The sequence below is a fragment of the Lissotriton vulgaris genome, chromosome 2_1 (assembly GCF_964263255.1).
Source record: "Lissotriton vulgaris chromosome 2_1, aLisVul1.2, whole genome shotgun sequence".
Lineage (NCBI taxonomy): Eukaryota > Metazoa > Chordata > Amphibia > Caudata > Salamandridae > Lissotriton > Lissotriton vulgaris.
This window is the reverse complement of record NC_141687.1, coordinates 1,278,307,278-1,278,327,885: the sequence shown is the minus strand read 5'-3', so window position 1 is coordinate 1,278,327,885 and position 20,608 is coordinate 1,278,307,278. Positions and strand designations below refer to the sequence as shown.

The 20,608-nt window shown below is 47.3% G+C and overlaps 1 protein-coding gene across 2 annotated transcripts in view; it reads right to left on the bottom strand.

The window, feature by feature from the left end:
* Positions 1 to 20,608, bottom strand: part of SCN4B (sodium voltage-gated channel beta subunit 4) — a 413,320-nt gene that overhangs the window by 365,332 nt on the left and 27,380 nt on the right. The gene's annotated exons all lie outside the window — the stretch shown is intronic.

The window sequence follows — 20,608 nt, the reverse complement described above, 5'->3', positions numbered from 1 at the left end:
CTCTCGGAGTTATCGGCCGACCGTACTGGGCAAAGGATATTTGGTAAGATCTGGTCCGGGGTCACCAGATGGCAGCAGACTGCGTTCACACTGGCCCCCGTGTCGCGGAGGGCTTCAGCCCGGTGCCCATTAATGTTGACCCACTGGCTGTACTTCTGCGTGTTGGCGGGAAGGGGTGCCCGCGGGATCAGGTCTCTTTCCCCTAGGCAGACAAGGGACATGGCGGCTGGTTCCCACTCGGGCTGGTCTGGCTCGTACTCTTCGGTGTCTTGCTGGGTTTGTTCTTCTCCCAGGGCGGCGGCAGCGACCTGGCGGGGCATGGGTCTCTGGTTTTTCGGGCAGTTGGGATCATTGGCGTAGTGGCCGGGTCGTTGGCACCGGTGGCAGGTAACGTTGGCGCGGAACCCTGGTTGCATCGGAGGGCTTCCTCTTCCGGCCGGGGACGGGGTGTTGCTGGTGGGAGCCACCGGGACGGTGTCTCTGCCCCGACCCTGGCTTCCTCCTCCCACTCGGGGGCGATGGGGCCCTTGGGAGGCTCGGTTCTGTTCGCTGGGCCAATTTCGGAAAACTCGGGTGCTCTCCCATCGGTCTGCCTCGATGGCGAGTTGCCGAGGTTCAGTCAGTTTACTGTCAAGTAGGTGCTGTCTGAGCTCGACGAAGCAGTTATTAGAGAGGTGCTCCCATACAATAAGGTCAAAGAGCTGCTTGTAAGTGGTCACCTTGCTGCCCTTGATCCACCCCTCGAAGGCTCGGCTAAAGAAGTTCACGTACTCCACTCAAGTCGTACCCGGGATCCGTTTGCAGTCACGGAACCTCTGGCGGTACATCTCGGGCGTGAGTCCGTATTGAGTGAGGAGGGCGGCTTTCATGTGGTCGTAGGACGTCATCTGATGGTCCGGGAGTTGCAGTAGGGCGTCTCACTCTTCGTTGACAAACCTCCCCCATAACCCGGCTCCCCAGTCGCTCCGTGGGATCCGGTGGGAGGTCATGGCTACTTCGTAGGCTTTGAACCATTGCTGGATATCATCGTTCCGGTAATATTCTCTGACGACATCCTTGGGGATGTGGACCTTGGGGTCCGTAGTGACAGGGGGGCTTGGGTGCCCGGGGACCCCGAGATCTTTGTTCTGCCTCCGAATCTCTAGTTCCTTCAAGTTGCGCTCATGCTCGTAGGCTAGTTTTTTCTCTTCCAGCTCTCTCTGCCTCTGTTTCTCTTCTCGCTCCTCTCGGAGCCGTAAGTGTTCTAAAGTTATTTTTTGTTCCGCCAATTTGAGCTCTCCATCTAAGCGAAGTCGAGCCAGTTCCAATTCGTGGAGTCGGCTCTTCTCCCGTTCCCGGGCCTCCTCCGGCGAGAGACCCGGTCTTCTTTCTTCTGTAGGAGCAGTGCTTGTTTCGGTGGTCTCGAGGCTTTGGTCTTGGGGTACGGCCGTACCCGTCTCCGCCCAAGATTCCAAGGCGTGTTTGAAGTCATCTTTCGTGCTCAGTCCTGTGGTAGCAATGCCCAGTTCTATGCAGAATTGTTTTAGTTCTCTGTGGCTGTATTCTTCCAGTTTTTCCATCAGGAATTTTTCCGTTGTTCCACTCTCTTTTGTCGTCATGGTGGCTGTGTGTCGTGGGGTGAGTTACTCTCTGTACGATTATGCGTCGGCTCGGAACGCGCCGCTGGCCACCAATGTTAGACGGAGACCCAGGGGGTCGGCCGAGTACAGGGGGAGAGGCCTCCGGTGAGGGCCGTCTCCGGTGATCGTACAGACAAGTAACTTCCCCCCCACAGATGGACACCACACAAGGATGAGTTCTGCACACTTTATATAAGAATCTTGAGGCAAGGTGATAAACGATACAGTGGGACCAGGATACGAGGATCCTGCCAATTCTAGTCTCTGTAGGGAAAAGGGGTAGCGGGACAGTCTTAGTACCGGTCCGGTACGGGAGCAGCAAGAGGTGAAGCTCACAATCCTCGAGCTTGGGGGTCTGCAAAGATGGGCCGCGGCAGCGCCAGCAGGCTAGGACGATGGTTCGCGACGAGGAAGGCCGCGGCAGCGCCAGCAGGCTAGGACGATGGTTCACGTGGAAGAGGGCCGCGGCAGCGCCAGCAGGCTTCGAAGATGGTTCACGACGAGGAAGGCCGCAGCAGCGCCAGCAGGCTAGGACGATGGTTCACGTGGAAGAGGGCCGCGGCAGCGCCAGCAGGCTTCGAAGATGGTTCACGACGAGGAAGGCCGCGGCAGCGCCAGCAGGCTAGGACGATGGTTCACGTGGAAGAGGGCCGCGGCAGCGCCAGCAGGCTTCGAAGATGGTTCACAAGAAAGGGCCGCGGCAGCGCCAGCAGGCCTTCAAGGATGAGTTTGTCTCGGTGTCTCTCGACTCCAGGATACAACTAACTTCCTGCTCTGGAGCTGCCCCAGTTATAGGTCTGGCCCCCTTTGATGTCCGGACCCTCGCACTTGGAGGTCAGGAGGTCAGGGATGAGGGAGTCCAGACACCCAGCAGGGGGGTGGAGCCAGCGCCCGGGGAGGCCGGGGGCGATCGACACCTGGCGGAGGGGAGCCATTGACACTCCCTCTCCCACTGACCTGCCAAGTGGTCTCTTCACCTCCTGGGTGGAGGGTGGTGCCTCGATGTCGGGGCCTGGCCAGGCCCAGGGTTGTGGTCGAGCCGAGGCCACGCGGCCTTGTCGTGTAGTGTCCAAAGATGGCGGCTGGGCCGGGGCAGTGGTACTGATGGGGGCCCGAAGCCAGCCGATACTGGGGTGTTTCAGGAGCTGGAGTTCCGTTATGGACGGGCCGTGGGTTGCCCCGGTGGGTTGCCGGGATGGTTCTTGTCTTGGATACAGGGAGAGCAGGGGTCCGGGCCCCGCCATGCGGGGAGGGAGCGGGCCTTCCACGAGGCCTGTCCAACACTTATCATAACAACCGTCTTAGCCCAACACAAACTTGATCACAAATGACAGCCATTTCACAACCAGAGGTTGAAACATACAAGAGCCTTATCCTCTGATAGCCTTGTCTCAAAGATGTCCTTTTCCCAGTGCGACCCATGCGTTATCTCATAGGAGCCTCATCCTGGAAAAATCAGTGTTTCAGTGTGAACGTTATTGCAAAAAGTGCCTTGCCATACCAAGAGCCTATCCCAAACGTATGATCCAACACAAGCCTGAATCTAATGCCAACCCTCTAACAATGAGAGCTTAATTTGTACAGGGGCCTTTTCTCAATGAGAGTTTAATCTCAATGAGAAACGTATCTAACATGAGCTTTACACAAAATGTTACATTAATGGTGTTATCTCTTTAATTCAAAACGTTTACTAAGAATAGCATCAGTTCATGTTTAGGTCTGGCATGAGACCTTTGGATTTTACTGCAAATATATGTATATTGCTTACTTGCATGTAGGGGCTTTCAGACTGCCCTCTTCATTCATTTGTTTGGTATTGTTTCATTAACATTTTTCTTCCACCATCTACATCAAACAGCATGCGGCAGTGGGTAAGCCATTGGTTAACTTCGCTGTTAGAGATGGCATTCTGCTCTCACACAGGGCACATCATCACACAGAGTAGTTCCCTACTGTACCAAGTACTGCTATGGCAATGTGTGCTTTTGAGGCAAACATTTTTTTGCTTTAGCTACTTTTATTTTCATTATTATTAATATTTTTTTCTTTTGCACATGCCTATCGGCAACACCAAGAATAAAGAAAAAATAAAAATGACTTAACAAAACAGGCCTTAGCAAAACTAAAATGCTGGCACCCAACACCAGACCTATTGATTTTGGCAGTGTTTGTTAATACTTCTAATTCCATCATTCACAAACGAAGTGTGTGCCATTGAAAATAATTAATTTCTGTTTTCCAGTACAAAGAAAGACTTCACTTTTTTTCCATACAGATTAGCTAAAAAATAACTGTAAAACGAATCCACTCATTTTAAATTAAGCACATCACAGCTGTGACACTAACTAAATCTAATCATATGGATTAGTCATATAACCACATACCCACGCCACTTAATGCAGTACCAGAAACACACAAAAGGTGATGGGAGGAATGCTTGCAAAGTGACATGCGTTTGCCCAGACGTGGGTACAGTGCTCACGTTGTCACTGGCATCAAGCTGTACCCAACGGATGAGCCTTTAACTAGGGCGAAACTGGCCCTGAGTTGCTTGTGTTCCGGTTCAGGGAGGATCTCACTTGGCAGTTTGGACTTGACTGTTCCCATGAGGAGCAGGGTCAAAACTGATTTGCATATTGCTGGTTCCAAACGGAGGAGGCATGGTGAGTAAAAAAACAATAGGTTGGGGTGCTACTCCAAGCAATTTCCAGTGGATAGACAAATTGCAAGCATGAGCCAATCACCTTTTGTTTGTTTCATGTATCACACTAAGTGGCATGGGTTTACCCAGAAGTGGGTCCCATGCTCACTGTGTCATTGAAACCAAGCTGTACCCGGCTGATGAGCCCATAACTAGGGTGAAAAAGGTCCAGGGTTGCTTGTGTACTGGTTCATGGAGGACCTGGCCTGGCAGTTAGGGCTGTACTTTTCCCATGAGGGAGCAGAGTCAAGACTGATTGGCATATGGCTGGGTCCAAACTGAGGTGGTATGGTTGCAAAAGAACGAAGGGCTGGAATGCAATATCGCCTTTGGCTTACTCAGGGGGTCCTCAACTGTTTTACAAAATTAAATAATATTAAAATTAATCAAATATATACTTATAAAGAAGCAGAACAGAAAATTTGGAATATTTTCTATATTTCATTGTGAATTTCAAACATATTTTAATATTTGAGCCTGTGCTTGATGCATACTTGTTTTTGTATTTTTGTGTATTGTTTTGAGGTTCAAATCATAGAAATTGCTTAGGCTGGGGTCCCCTGCTTCCAATTGTGACTCAGTGGGGGTCCGTGGATTCCAGTAATGATTCATAGTGGGGTCCACAGAAGTCAAAAGGTTAAGAAATGCAGATTTAGAAGAATTATTTTTAAAAGTGTTGCTTTTGAAGTTTTGAGGCAATACCACATTACTGACATGACAGCCTTATCCCATTGAGAGTCTTACACCAACAACATCCTTATCCCAACTAGATTATCACAGTGCAACCATTACCCCAGCAAAATTGTTATCCTAAAGATAGCATTCTACTGAATCCCAATGACAGCTTTATTCCAAAGGGAAACTTATCCCAGTGAGAGCTGTATCCCAACCAATGCCTTTACCCAAGAACCATTCCTGAATCAAAGTCTTATACCAACAACAATCTTATCCAAACAAGATCTTTATCCCAAAGAAACATTATCCAAAACAGAGCTGCATCCCAGGGAGAATCTCACCACAATGGGAGTAGTACTCCACAACAGCCTTATGCCCCAAAGAGTCTTATGACATTCAGAACCTTATCTCAAAGAAAATCATTTAACAATGGGAGGGGTATCATGGGAGCCTTATCTCAACAGTCTTACCTTAAAAAGACCTTTATTTCAGAGTGAGCCGTATCCACCTGAGAACTGCATCAGAACAAGTGCTTTATCCAAACAAGAGACTTATCCCGATGAGAAACCTATCTCAAGAGCATTGCCTCGTAAAAGAGATTTATTTTAATAACATACTTCACAAGAACTTTATCCTAACAACAGCAGTATCATAGGAAAACCCTTAAATCACCAAGAGCTTTATCTTAATAAGAACATTATCTCAGTTAGATATTTGTCCTCATTTCAACCTCATTCTGAGGAGAATAGTATCTGAATGAGAGTGGTATCCCAACCAACCCGAACTTTATTCCTGTAAGGGAGTCTGTTCACAAGAAGACTCATATCGCAAAGAGTGGTTTAGCTTGAGAATATTAACAGAGCAAATGCCTCGTCCTAACAAGACCTTTATTCTTACAGGATCTTTAATAGAATATTAATCTTATCTCAGTCATATCATTATCCAAGCAAGAAACCTAACCTGAATAGAGCCTTACCTTAACTAAAGCCTTGTCCTAACAAGAGTCTTCTACCAACAGAGAGTTATCCAATTAAGATAACCTTGTCAGAAAGAGAGTGTTATCCTAAATAGAATCTTATCAGAGCGAGAGTTTTATTAAAGCAATGGCCGGCCTTATCCCACAGAGCAAGTTAACCCATCATGAATCTTATCAGACTATAAGCCTTATACCAACAAAAGCCCAACTCAAATAAAACCTGAAAGACAAAAAACATATTCCCGCAGAGCTAGGTGAGCGAATGGCGAACACCTAGCATGCCTAATTAATTCACTGCAAGTACACATCTGTCAGGGTTTTGGAAGAGTGTTACGCAAACAAATGATGAGTTAATCATACATTCACCCCCAGTCAAGAGTTCGGAGTTAAATTCATTGTTCCTTTGCTCATTCTGCCCCCCTCCCCAATTTAGACCCAGCCATATGCAAATCACTCTTGACCATGGGGAACAGTCCGGCCCAAACTGCCAAGTCAGGTCCTCCCTGGACAGGAAACAAATATCCTGGGACAGGTGTCAGGGTATTACCCCTCATCAGCCAGGCTAGCTTGAATGCAGAGGCACAGTGAGCAAAGGACCCACATCTGGGCATACCCATTCCACTTAGGGCAAAAAGAGTTACACAAACAAATGATGGACGGAATGCTGAATGAATCATACATTCACCCCCAGTCAAGAGATCTGGCTTAAATCCATTGTTCGTTTGTTCACCATGACACCCCAGTTTAGATCCAGCCATATGCAAATCAGTCTTTATCCTGTTCCTCATGGGAACAGTCTAGCCTGAACTGCCAAGCCAGGTTCCCCCCGGACTGGAAACAGCCATTCTGGGACCGGTTTCGGGCATCACCCCTCATCAGCTTAAGTCCAGTGGCACAGTGAGAACTGAACCACTTTTGGGCATACCCTTCACACTTAGGGCAACAAATGCAAAAGGAGCAACTGATAGACGGAATGCTGAACAATGCAAACATTCACCCCCAGTGTTAAGAACAGTAAATCTATACTTAGCTATATGCACTTGCCTTCTCGATATTTTGGCCACAATATTTTGGTAGCACAATTTTTTTGTAATGGATATTTTAAAATGCAACCTTTATTTCTTTAATTCTGCTCTAAAGAGCCATAAAAGTACACCATTACAGAGTATATTTTAAAAAGCATATACATAGAAATAGTCGAAATGCAGCCAACCAAGACACCCCCAGAAAGTGGCAGATTTGTTGAGGCTCTAAGTTTCTCTCCAATAGCACAGCGCAAACAAACGCAATTGACTGCAGCAGTTCAGTCATATGCAGCAACCGCAGATACCATTATTAGAATAAAGGTGTAGCTACAACATTCTTCAAAAAGTGATTGCACAACAAGAAGATGAGTATGACTGTAGAAAACGTTTTCTTTTTTGAAGAACCCATCACAAGCTGTTGGTTCAATGATATTCGAGCAATGAAGAAAAAGTGTCCAGGGACTCCGTGAAATCTTGTAGATTTCAGTGCGTCATTTTTACGGGGCTTCCTTGCAACGGAACGCTCACCCTGCATACATTATACCTGACACAGGTATAATGTAGCGCAGGGCTTTACAACGTGACACATCTAACTAAATGTGTCACGTTGTAAATATATTGCATAGTGGCACATTGTTTAAGCCACCGCTGCATCACAAAAGTCACGCAACGGCTGCATAAAAGTTTCGCAAGGGGCTTGTAAATCTGCCCCAAAATATTCAAAATTGTACTTCTAGTAATACATTTTACCTAATGTGTGCATCAGCAGCTTTTGAATTTGTAGTGCTTTGAATATCAGGTCACACTCTGGAAGCAGCTGGTATTACAGAATACAGACAGGACTCGAAGTGGGATTTTTTGCCATGTGTCACATATGTATTATTGTAAGCAGAACCTGCTGGTTTTGCTGCCTGTGTGTGCATGGCTATATGTGGCAGGGGTCTTCTGTTCATGAAGTACCGTCATTTTTAGATCTAGTGTAAGCCGTGAACTTTTAATTTTACTAAAATTATATGTACTTATAGTGGTTTACAGCCATCCCTCTTCACCCATTGGTCTGTTGTTTTGTTATTTACATTGCTCAAGGCAATGGGTCAGCCCACTTCAGCTATTGGCTGACCACTGTGAGAGGCAGCATTCTATCCTTTCACAAAGAGCACAGCCACACACAAAGTAATTTACTTCAGTGCAATGGACTATTATTGCAATGCAAGATTTTTGAGAAAAACATATTTTTGCTTTTAGATAATGGTTTAGATTGACATGGGCCCAGCAGCTTCCCCCCTCAATTTTTTTTTGCAAAAACCATGACAAAACAAAAACAAAAAGCATAGCAAAGGTAAAAGACTGGCGGACAACATCAGACCTATTGGCTTTGCCAGAGCTTGTTTCATTATGCTATCTTCCACTTGGTTGCTTACTTGCAGGGCCGGACTGGCTACCGGGCAGTTTGGAATGCTGCCGAGCTGGGGACTGAATTTACTGCAGTGGGGGCTGATTTCGTTCATGGAGACCTGCGTGTGCTTCGAAACACTGAAAGCAAAATGAATTTCGTTTAGCTCACGCAGGTCCCCATTAACGAAATCAACCCCCAGCTCAGCAGCATTCCAAACTGCCCGGTAGCCAGTCCGGCCCTGCTTACTTGCAGGAGTTCCGTAGTGCCACCTTGGAACAGTTGCAAGCTATTATGTCTTAGAAAGAAAGGAGATATTCCGGCCATCCCGGAATTAACCTGAAAGCTTGAGCACCAAGTTATTTGGCCCCTGGTGGGTGGCAGCAGGACTCCACCTGTTGGGAATTAACCCCTCGGCCGGCTTGTTTATTGATCGGTTTTCCCTTGGTGAAACATACCTTTTTTTCCTCCTCTTTCTTTTCTGTCCATAAAAAAAGTCCTGCGTGCTTGGGGTTAAAGGGCGCTGATTTTTGTTTGACAGCGCTTGGTTTCTACTTCGGTCCTGTGACCTGGAAGGTCATGTTCCTGACGTATTCCGGATGGTCTTGGATTTCCGGAGTCTCCCTTGCCTGACTTCCGGTTTCTAGAGCTTTGTTCTTGGATCCCCGAGCTGACCGTGTTTGTTTGGAGGAAGAACTGAGCCGGTTTGTTCATTTGGAGGATTTTGGACTCTTGCTTTATAGACCAATACAGGTACATTACCTGTCTCGGTCCTGCAATACTTATTATCCCCTTTCTTGTCCCCGTATCGCAAAAGAGGACGTTTGATTTCTGGAGTGGTGGGGGCTCCTACCACTATTGCTATAATTGCCTGGGTAAAACGCGGCTGAGTGTCAGGCACATAACCTTGTTTGGGGTTATTTATGTTTGTCGGGGTTTTTCTTGGCCAAGATAGTCCTGATTTCTTTAAGAAAGATAAGGGCTCTTATCTTTTTGTCTAGTAGGGTTTTTTTTTACCCTTGTATACAGGGTTTTTTAGGTCTCGCGACCTATCAATGCGCATGTGCATTGAGCGGAGCGAGAATTCAAGTGCTCAAAATACTCGTCAAACCAAGGGCTTTTTGGTGCGGTTTTCTTTGAGTTCACGTGAATCACGTGACCAAACAAGCACGCGCATCAGCCTCCCTCCCTCCTAATTGCATTTTTTAACGGCTGCCACCACATCAAAGGGCTTCGCCCAGCGTGCGCTCTGCGGCTTCTCCTCCCCTAATTATTCATGGCTGGCCAGCCGTACTTTCAGTTTCCCGGCCGCTCTTGTTTTATCTTGACATCAGCGAAGTGAGGTACAGGCCGTTGCGCGCGCACCACTCGCGTCTTTTTTTTTATTCTTTTCGCGTGCTTGTTGCTCATACAGCATTCACACTTATTCTATGACCCTCTCCCGGGGCCTATCCTCTACCACACCCTTTGTCCACTTGTTACATTTCTTATGTTTACAGGGAGTCGTCCCAGTCTTGTGCCACTGTGACACTTTGGTCCAGACGTGCATTTTATCTAAGAATATGTTTTTTTCTGGGGGTTGCAATTTCACCTTTAACACTGCAAGTTTGGGCTAAACGTCCCAGCATACGACGTAGGAATGGCTCTGGTCAACAGGACACTTTGCAATACTTGCTTACACGGCAGGAAGCATGTTAGCGTCATTGTGGTTTCCTGTTTACGTCCTCTGAGACGTGAACAGCCAACATCCAATCCCCAACCCACACAGTATCCACGTGGATTGACCATATCAACGCACATCAACATGCACCTTAGAGTTCATGGACGATTAAGGTTTAAGTACAGTACCCTGCTAGACCCCTGTAGCACAAACATGCAACCTTTAGCGTTTTAAGGAACAGGCGGCTTTCACGAGACACCCGGGCAGGGTTGTTAGGCGGATTCACACACTTTACTGGTAATGAGTTCCTACCGTGAATTTCATTCAAGACCTGGTTTAAAAGAATTAGCACCGCAAAATAATGCCGAGACAGGACATTGTGCTATATGGCACTTGTTTATGAAACGCATCAGTTTAAGTTGTTATATGATTCATTTTTTCTATTGCTGGTTGATGAGGTCAAACTTGTGAAAAAAATATTGTGATGAATTTCCTTTGTTTTTTACTTTTGTGACACGACTAGTCAGATATTGCATGCTTAATTAGCCTAGTAACATTTGCTTCCTTGTAAGGTGGATCATTTTAGTTTGGTATTATTTGTGACCCCTGATGAAGGGTTGACCCCACGAAATGCAGGGGTATCATATTATGGACGTACCCGGCCATGACTGGAGTTTTAACAGACCGAAAAATTTTAAATAGTGATTTACTTTGTCAAGAAACTAAACTGAAGGCAGTTGAGCGTTCTTAAAAATCCTTTTGGAAAGAATGAGAATGTGCAGTTGAGTACAGTCCTTAAGTTATGGGGAGGGAGACAGATCTCAAATGACCTTGTGCTCCTTGAGAATGATATCAAAGCCACATATACTGCTCTCAGTGCTCTGAGTGTAAAACCTGTGGCACAAGCCAATCTCTGTGCCGGCGCCAACCCCCATTGCATCCCAACTCACCTCCCAGCGGAGCTCGCAGCACTCCAGCACACCCTGGTGCACTCCAGCATACCGCAGGACACCCTGGTGCACTCAGGACACCCATGTGCACTCCAGCATACTGCAGTGCACCCAGCACACCCTAGTGTACTCCAGCATACCGCAGTGCACCCAGTACACCCTAGTGTACTCCAGCATACCGCAGTGCACCCAGCACACCCTGGTGCACTCCACATATCGCAGGGCACCCAGCACACCACAGTGTACCCAGTGCACCGCAGTGCATCCAGCACACCCATGTGCACTCCAGCATACCACAGTGCAATAGCTCACTCACACTGCACACAGGCCTCACTCAGTGCACACAGCCCTCAATCACACTGCACACAGTCCGCAATCAGTGCAAACTGCACACACTCAGTGCACACAGCCCTAACTCACAGTGCACACAGCCCTCACTTAGTGCACACAGCTCTCACTCGCACTGCACACAGGCCTCACTCACACTGCACACAGGCGTTACTCAGTGCAAACAGCCCTAACTCAGTGCACACAGCCCTCACTCACACTGCACACAGGCCTCACTCACACTGCACACAGGCCTCACTCAGTGCACACAGCCTTCAATCACACTGCATACAGTCCGCACTCAGTGCACACAGCTTCACTCGCACTGCACACAGGTCTCACTCACACTGAACACAGGCCTCACTCACACTGCACACAGGCCTCACTCAGTGCACACAGCCTTCAATCACACTGCATACAGTCCGCACTCAGTGCACACAGCTTCACTCACACTGCACACAGGTCTCACTCACACTGAACACAGGCCTCACTCACAGTGCACACAGCCCTCACTCACAGTGCACACAGCGCACTGCGCACACACAGGCACTGCATACACACACCGGCACTGCGCACACACAGGCAACAACAACAGCCCTCACTCAGTGCACACAGCCCTCACTCAGTGCACACAGCCCTCACTCAGTGCACACAGCTCTCACTCGCACTGCACACAGGCCTCACTCACACTGCACACAGGCGTTACTCAGTGCAAACAGCCCTCACTCAGTGCACACAGCCCTCACTCACACTGCACACAGGCCTCACTCACACTGCACACAGGCCTCACTCAGTGCACACAGCTCTCACTCGCACTGCACACAGGCCTCACTCACACAGCACACAGGCGTTACTCAGTGCAAACAGCCCTCACTCAGTGCACACAGCCCTCACTCAGTGCACACAGCCCTCACTCAGTGCACACAGCCCTCACTCAGTGCACACAGCTCTCACTCGCACTGCACACAGGCCTCACTCACACTGCACACAGGCGTTACTCAGTGCAAACAGCCCTCACTCAGTGCACACAGCCCTCACTCACACTGCACACAGGCCTCACTCACACTGCACACAGGCCTCACTCAGTGCACACAGCCCTAACTCACAGTGCACACAGCCCTCACTCAGTGCACACAGCTTCACTCGCACTGCACACAGGTCTCACTCACACTGAACACAGGCCTCACTCACAGTGCACACAGCCCTCACTCACAGTGCACACAGCGCACTGCGCACACACAGGCACTGCATACACACACCGGCACTGCGCACACACAGGCAACAACAACATCTATCCGCAGCACCACAGCATCAATCCATGCAAAAATTCAACAACAACTATTTATAAAATCTTCGCTCAATGTTTCAAACTTTATTACAAATGCCACAACATTTTTTTAAGATTTCACTTCTAATCTTAGATATTCTTCACCAAAAAAAACACTTAACATAATATTCACAAAAGGTATTTAGGAAAGTTTACAATATTGCCATTATTCATTATAAATAGCTTTTATTTCAATAATAATTAATTAACAAAAAAAACATTTATATTACTAAGATATATACATCTAAGTCACGTAAATACAAAACATGTGACATTACAAATACTATAAGTGTCACATTTGCTAAAGTTAAAATTATTGGCATTGTAAATCACTAAACATAAATATAAAATGTCATTTACAAAAACCAATAGCTCCAACTTTCCTACTGCGAGACCTATTGGCAACGCCAGTGCTTGTTTTTGTCCCCCTCTATCTTGATTTGTTCCTTTCGGAGAAACATAGTTACAAACTTCCCTATAAGAAAACTATGGATACCTGAATCTCTCTTTGGAACAATTGCTTCAAGTCTGTGGAATATCTGGAGTGTTTGGACCCTAGGAAAGGGTAAGGACATTTATGACCTATAGTTTGTTAACTTGAAACCACTCAAGCACGTATGGATTTGAATGGATGATTTCATGTTCTTTCTTTGTTTTCTTTCTCTGACGTAGATTCCAGGGGGTCTGCAGTGAGGTTCAGTGGGTTCTATGCCCTTCTTCATGTTTCTCCACCCTCTTCTCTAACATTCGCCTGCTGCCACTGTGTTTCATATATAGTGCTAGCGGCGGGTTTTGCGAGAGAGGAGTGGAAATATCATCGCTCCTGCAGTATCGGTGGGTTAATTGCTAGGAACAGGACACCACCAGTGCCACATGTCGGCATGGCCGCCTTGGAAGTGCCCTCATTTTCTGAGGAATTGTGCCTTTCCACTGTGAGGCCACATAGAGTGTTTGGACTACTGAGGCAAGGCAGATGACAACAGAGGTGTGGGCCTAGGGCCTATTTTAACAAGTAAAGTGCCATGTTTGTATATTGAGATTATTTCATCCCTGCAAGGTTTAACCCCTAGTTCTGGTAGTAAATTTTCATTTAGAAATACAGTATTTGGCATATTTGTACTAAATTATGTCCCTTTGAAGTTTCAGATCCTTGGCATCCACTCTTGTGTTTAGAATGGAGAGACTAGATAGACTCCACATCCAGATGACCATTGAGTCCAGACAAGATTGCCTCACTCTTTTATCATTTAACTTTTTTACGCCAGAAAAAGATAGCCTGAAGCCTAGAAGGTCAGTTTAAGGCTGGAAATATGGACCTAATTTGCAAAGTTTTATTTACTAAGCATTTGCCTTGGCTCAAAACAGTTTTAGGCCATGAAAGTCAGCCTTAAGTCACAAAAAGCAGACTTAAACACAATCTACGTCAAGTCCTACCCATGTGTATATCTGAGAAGTCGTATGGTGCTTAAGACTGTCTTAGCACAGGGCTACACTTTAATAAATCAGACCCTCACAGAGGAGTCATTTATATCACTGCACATCAAACAGTTACAAGCAGTTTGTGCCCAGTTGTCCTTTGGACAGTGGTCAACACTGATTTGCACATGACTGGTCCTCTTTATAATGGCAACAAGGAGCTAAAAATTAGGGCACGGAAGACGCCTAGAGAAGCTAGCAATGGTTCTCAGTAATTCACACATTGCCAACCATGATGATTTTGTTGTCTCGGTTGCTGAATAAATATTGCCAACATAACTGCATAAGTATTTGGGTATAGGGAGTACTTTGGAGGACAATGACTTCTTCAAAGCACTATACAGTTGAGACAGACTACTTCATTGTATGGATCCGGCAAGGACAAAAAGCATTGGCAAAGCCAAAAAGTCTGAGTAAGAAATTGGGTAAATAGTAGAGGGAGATAAGTACCTGCCTCAAGCAATAATCACAATCCTTTTAGAGGTGAGCCCTTAAAGTCACTAAATTAACCCGAACTCAACCACATGGTAGCTGTGGTACAGAGCAGCAAGGCTTAGCTTAGAGGCAATATGTAAAGTTTGAATTCAGTAATAAAGTGGAAATGCAAAACCATTAAAATCCCCCAACGAAGAGTAAATTTAAATAATTAAAATGACAACAAAAAGATAAAAAAAATCAAATCTTAGGGAACCGGAGACATGCGTTTTTAAAGTTTTAAGCAGCAATAGCACCAAGAAGCACAAAATGCCAAAGATAGGAAAGGGTCACAGTTGAACAGGATCTAGGCACAATATTATGCTGACCATGACGGATCACGGGTCCTTGACACCAACCAGGTTTGCCCTTGGCAAAAGATTTTACCTTCTGATTTAGTCCCTTTAAGTCCCAATCTGCCACAGGAGTAAACTTCTACGCCGCCCAGGACCTTAGGGAGAGGCACTTCGAGACGCATAGGGTGTCAGTGTTAGGAATCGGGTCCAGTCTTCTTTCAGTGACCATGAACTGTTATCACATGACCTGCCAGTTACAGGATATAAGCCAGTCCTACCTTACTGTCATCGCTTGTTATTGCCAATGTGTGGGTTCCTGGAAGCTGGTTCCTGTGTGACTTGGATTTACTTTGTTTGTTCTCACAGGCTCGTGAGAACCGTTCCATCCCCCTTTTTTTTCTTCTGAGTGCGAGACTTTTTGCCCTCCCATTCCCTTTGCTTTCCCTGTTTAGTGAGTTAGTGTGATAGGGTCCTTTTCTCCCCGTTTTTTGGCTAGATCCCTGTGCCTTTTTCTATTTCCTATTTTTTTTGTTGGGCTGGGGGGTTCCAGTGGCTTCTGTTTTTCCCTCCCTTGTAATTTTTTGTGAGTATCATTGAGTGGAGGAGACACGGTGGTTGTAACAACGCTTACCTGTGGGTTGTGCGTCTCCGGTATATACCGCTCCACATCGTTACTCACGGACATGACGATTTTGGTCATTCCGCTATTAGGATTTCTAAGGCCCTATCCTAAGTGCAGGGGTTTTTCACGCATCTTGTTTGTTGCGTGAAGGGGTTTTTTGTTCATGTCAAGAAACTGACATGTTTTTCCCCTGATATTAAAACATTAAGAGGGACACCCTTTTTAACTCAGTCAGCTACTCAATGTTCCAAGACATTCTATTTTTGGGGTGTCTCTTTATGCTGCTTGAAGTCTCCACGATACCAAGCCTGTGCTTTCAACTGATAAGCAACGTGATTGTTTTAGCAGGACATGGTCACTGTTGTTGAGATCTCTAGGAGTTTCTCTCGTTTGTTCAGGTGCGGAAGCGTGGAGCCAGGAGCAGTGCACTCATCTATCTACAGGGGTGGAAGACTTGGTGTCTCCTCATATTCCACCCCCTTTCCTGGGTCATTGGTTCACTCATCGTTTCCATCTCGTGAGTGGCTAGTGAGTCGGGGAAGTGGATTGGAACATACCGCGTTCCTGCCGTGTGTGGGCTGGGCGGAACCCAACAGTCAGGCAAAGGCCAAACAGAAAGCTCAAGTCCAGGTACAGTTGCCACTGGTCAACCAGGCAGGTCAAGTAAAAGGCCTCTTGTAACTTGTTGTGTCCCTGGAGCTTTAACAGCCTTATGACACTGGGAGTCCACTTTTTTCTCCTGGATACAAGAGGGAGGGCAAGTATAGGGTTATAGGCTCTTCTCCAGTCTCAGACAACAGGTTAAATCCTCTTCTCATCTTCCACAGGGGTGTTCTGAAGTAGGTGCCTGGAGATGCCACATTTATGCCTGGCATGAGCTGGTGGGTGGAAATGACCACTGGGGACGTCCCAACCAATGGGGTAAAGGTTTCTAGGGCTAACCTTACCCACTATGGGCATTTTCAAGATCTGAAAAGTATGCAGACACACTAAACTTGGTCTCTGAGGGCTGTGTGTGTGTGTGTGTGGAGAGTGTACTTTCCTAATTATAGCATCCTCATACATCTAACACTAAAATCTGGTTTGAAGCAGGTCCTGTACCCACAATAAACACAAAAACAGAAGTCTGGTAGAATAAAGCTGGGTTTTACGGCAACCAGACAATGATACACAGGAATTATTTTGGCATCCTGTCCTCGCCGTTTGACGTGTGCACCACATGTTATATGTAAAACCCCAGTAGACCTCTCAAGCAGGTTTTGCTACTCCAGCAGGATTTGACACTGTCAGAAAGTGACCCACTGTGAATGGACCTGCCTGGCTGGGGGCAAAAGAGGGGCAGGCCTGCTAGTGAGAGGGTAGACACCTTTGAAGTTAATCAAGTTTCCAGGCCCAGCTCATAGGCCACCAGGCCATCCCATCAAGGAGTGCAGCACCTCTACATACCCCAATGCCTTGTGTACCTATCCTAGGAGCCAGTTCACACCCCATCAAAGGGGTTATTCAGCTACTAGATATCAGTTGGAGTGCATGCAAATGGGACTCCAGAGGCTTTAGGAAGGTAGAGGTTAACTTTCAAAAAGTCCCCTTTCGGTAACATTTGGGCTAATGCTGGCCAAGAGAAATATTGCCCAGCGATGGGGGGTATTGGTTCCGCCCACGGCACAGGAATGGGAAAAAGACATGGACTGGGCAATGTTTAGAGAAAAGGCTGTATATGTGTTGCGTGGATGTCCCAAAAAATGGTCTCGGGTGTGGGGCTTGTGGAACTCTTATCGTGGAGAAATATGTCAGCTCCCTCTGGCCCCTGCATGGAATGGAGTGGTGTGGCTCACTGGTTAGAGGCGGCAGACCCGAGAGCAGAGAACGTCCCGGAACCAGGGTTCAATTCCCGACACGGCAGGGTCGTGGACCAGGGTCAGCGGACTCGATAATTCTCATCTTGCTGCCTACTCTAACCAGGGATCCCACTCTGCAACTCTGGGCATTAGCTTGCCTCATCTCCACAACGGCCCCCCACATACGCCGGGGATGCCTGGTTTCACCTTGGAGATACCCAGTAGGGACCATCTCACAGGGAAAGCCAGGAAGGGTTCCCCAGCAGTCTACTGCGCAGAGATACTCCTTTGGGAGTCGATTCTAGCGCATTACAAACCCACAATTAATTAATTAATGATCCCCCATCACCCTAGACATTCCACCCTAAATTACTGTCTTTTGGAATTTTAGCTACTGTACCACTGATGCCTATCGTACTGCTTTTACTATTTTACTATATACTATTGATGATGTTTGTTTTTTCTTAATAAAAAATGTTAAAAAAAATAAAAAGTCCCCTTTCCTTAATATTTATATAAAATGTGTGTTTACCATTAAATTGGATTTCGAATACCTATTAAAAAGAGTTTTAAAAATCTGTTTCTAGCTGCTTCCAAACCAAAATGAGTATTATTAAATATAATAAAGTAACCCAGTGCTTTCCTATGGAACAGCCAGCCTTGCTACCTAGACTTTTGGGACATTTCCACTATAGGGACATGTTTAACATTACATTTCTGCATGTCCTACTGTACATACTGTGCACCCTGTCTTATTGACAATAATGTCTATATAGAGTTGAATTATAAATATTCAAAAGTTAACTTTGTCATGGGAAATTATTTTACCAGATATAATTTGCAGATTTAAAACTGCAACAGGTCTGCATCATACAGCAAGGCTGGCAGGTTTTGTGCAGTGGTACAGAATAGGCATCGCACACCTTGGTGACGTTTGAGCAGGTACACACGTACAGACGTTCCAGGAGCTGCATCAGCATTATCAGCTCTCCTGCACCAAGTTCTATAAATACCTTCAGCTGCAGCATGCCCAGTCAGTCAATATTCCCCCTGCCACGCAGTTCTCGGAGTACAGCCCCCCAAGGCCAAATTGTTGATAGGGACGTTATACAAGAGGGTATTTTTCTAGTCATTAATGCTCCAGACCACTTCCCTAGGTTGAGATGGAAGTGGGAGGCCTGTGAGGGTGAACTGGAGGATGCTGAATGGCGTGAAGCACTAATATCCCCTTGACAGTTGGCTGTTTCCACGTGCCTCCAGCTGGTCCAACTTAATTATTTACACATCACGGACAAGACTCCCCTGCGGCTCCATCGAGTGGATAGGGACTCCCTGGACAATTGTTCCAGGCGCCCTGCCAGAGGCAGATTTTCTCTAAGTCGTCTGGCCCTGCCCAGAACTGGTTTCCTATTGGAAGGGTTACAGAGGGAGCTTTCATCAGTATTAGATTGGAAGCTGGCCCTTACCACAAGAGTTGTTCTGTTGGGATATTTGGAGGATGTGGATGGAATGTGTCTTCATTGGGGTGGCAACGCTGGTTGCCCCCTCAGTGGCAGAGTGGCTTGGGGGGGCGACATGGGTACTCAACTGTAACAGCCTATCTACGAGGCTCGGGATGCCCCCGCAAACATGAGAAGATCTGGGTTAGGTGGTGGACCAGGGCCGGACTGGCTACCGGGCAGTTTGGAATGCTGCTGAGCTGGGGGTTGATTTCGTTAATGGGGCCCTGCGTGAGCTAAACGAAATTCATTTTGCTTTCAGGTTTTCGAAGCACACGCAGGTCTCCATGAACGAAATCAGCCCCCACTGCAGTAAATTCAGTCCCCAGCTCAGCAGCATTCCAAACTGCCCGGTAGCCAGTCCGGCCCTGTGGTGGACCTACCAGGGAATGGATCGGGTACTGGCTGAGTAAGTTATGTTATGTTTAAGAGATTTGTACAGCACATGGCTGCCCCAGCGATGGGGCGTCCCATCGCTAACCAGGTAACCCGTTGCAGGATAGAAAAACAAGAAGGAGTAAATTAGGTCAGGAATAACCAAGTTTTTATAGCCTTTCTAATAGGTAGGTGGTTCTGAATACTTCTGATAGACACCAGTAAAGAGTTCCAGATCAAGACGCCAACGCCTTAAAAGAGCGGCGCCTGGATCTTGCTCTTAAATCTCGAGGGGTACAATCTAAATACTGTTCGGCTGAGCGCAACGTACATTGCACTCGATACAGCACCAGCTGATCAGATAAGACAGCAGGCGCTTGTTAGGTCAGAATTTTGTGAGCAAAGTGCAATGTCTTAAACTGGATTATTTTCTGAACAGGCAACCAATGCAGCCTCGGCATAAGCTTAGACGCTGAGCAGAATTTTGGGAGAGCAAAAAGAGTGTGTGCTGCCACATTTTGTACCCTCTGTAGGCGCTGAATCCTAGATTTATTAGCGCCTAAGTAGAGGGAGTAGCAATAATCCAGCCTAGATAAAATTGTAGCTTGGATAATGGTCTGGCAGGTTTGTGAGTCAAAAAACCCTACGATAGGCTTGAGTCTGCACAGAAGCCCAAAAAAACCAGCGACCGCTTTTGTTTGGGCTTTGAAGAACAGCCCACTGTGCACCCATACTCTCCGATTTTTCACTGCCTCCTTAGGCAGGGGTGCAGGCTTCAACGCTTCAATCAATCAATCAGTGACACTTATAAAGCGCGCTACATACCCGTGGGGTCTCAAGGCGCTGGGGGGGGGGGAGCCGCTACTGCTCGAACAGCCAGGTCTTCAGCTTCTTCCTGAAGGAGAGGTGGTCTTGGGTCAGGCGCAGGTCGGTCGGGAGGGAGTTCCAGGTCTTGGCGGCCAGGTGGGAGAAGGACCTTCCTCCTGTAGTCGCTCTTCGGATGCGGGGGACGGCGGCGAGGGCGTGGTTGGCTGATCGGAGGTGGCGTTTGGGAGCGTAGAAGTTGACTCGGCTGTTGAGGTAGCTCGGGCCTTGGTCGTGTAGGGCTTTGTGTGCGTGGGTGAGGAGGCGGAAGGTGATTCTTTTGTTGACGGGGAGCCAGTGAAGGTCTCGCAGATGTCCGGAGATGTGGCTGGTTCGTGGGATGTCGAGGATGAGTCTGGCTGAGGCGTTCTGGATCCGCTGGAGTCTCTTCTGGAGCTTGGCGGTGGTCCCGGCGTAGAGGGCGTTGCCGTAGTCCAGTCGGCTGGTGACGAGGGCCTGGGTGACGGTCTTCCTGGTCTCGGTGGGGATCCACCAGAAGATCTTCCGTAGC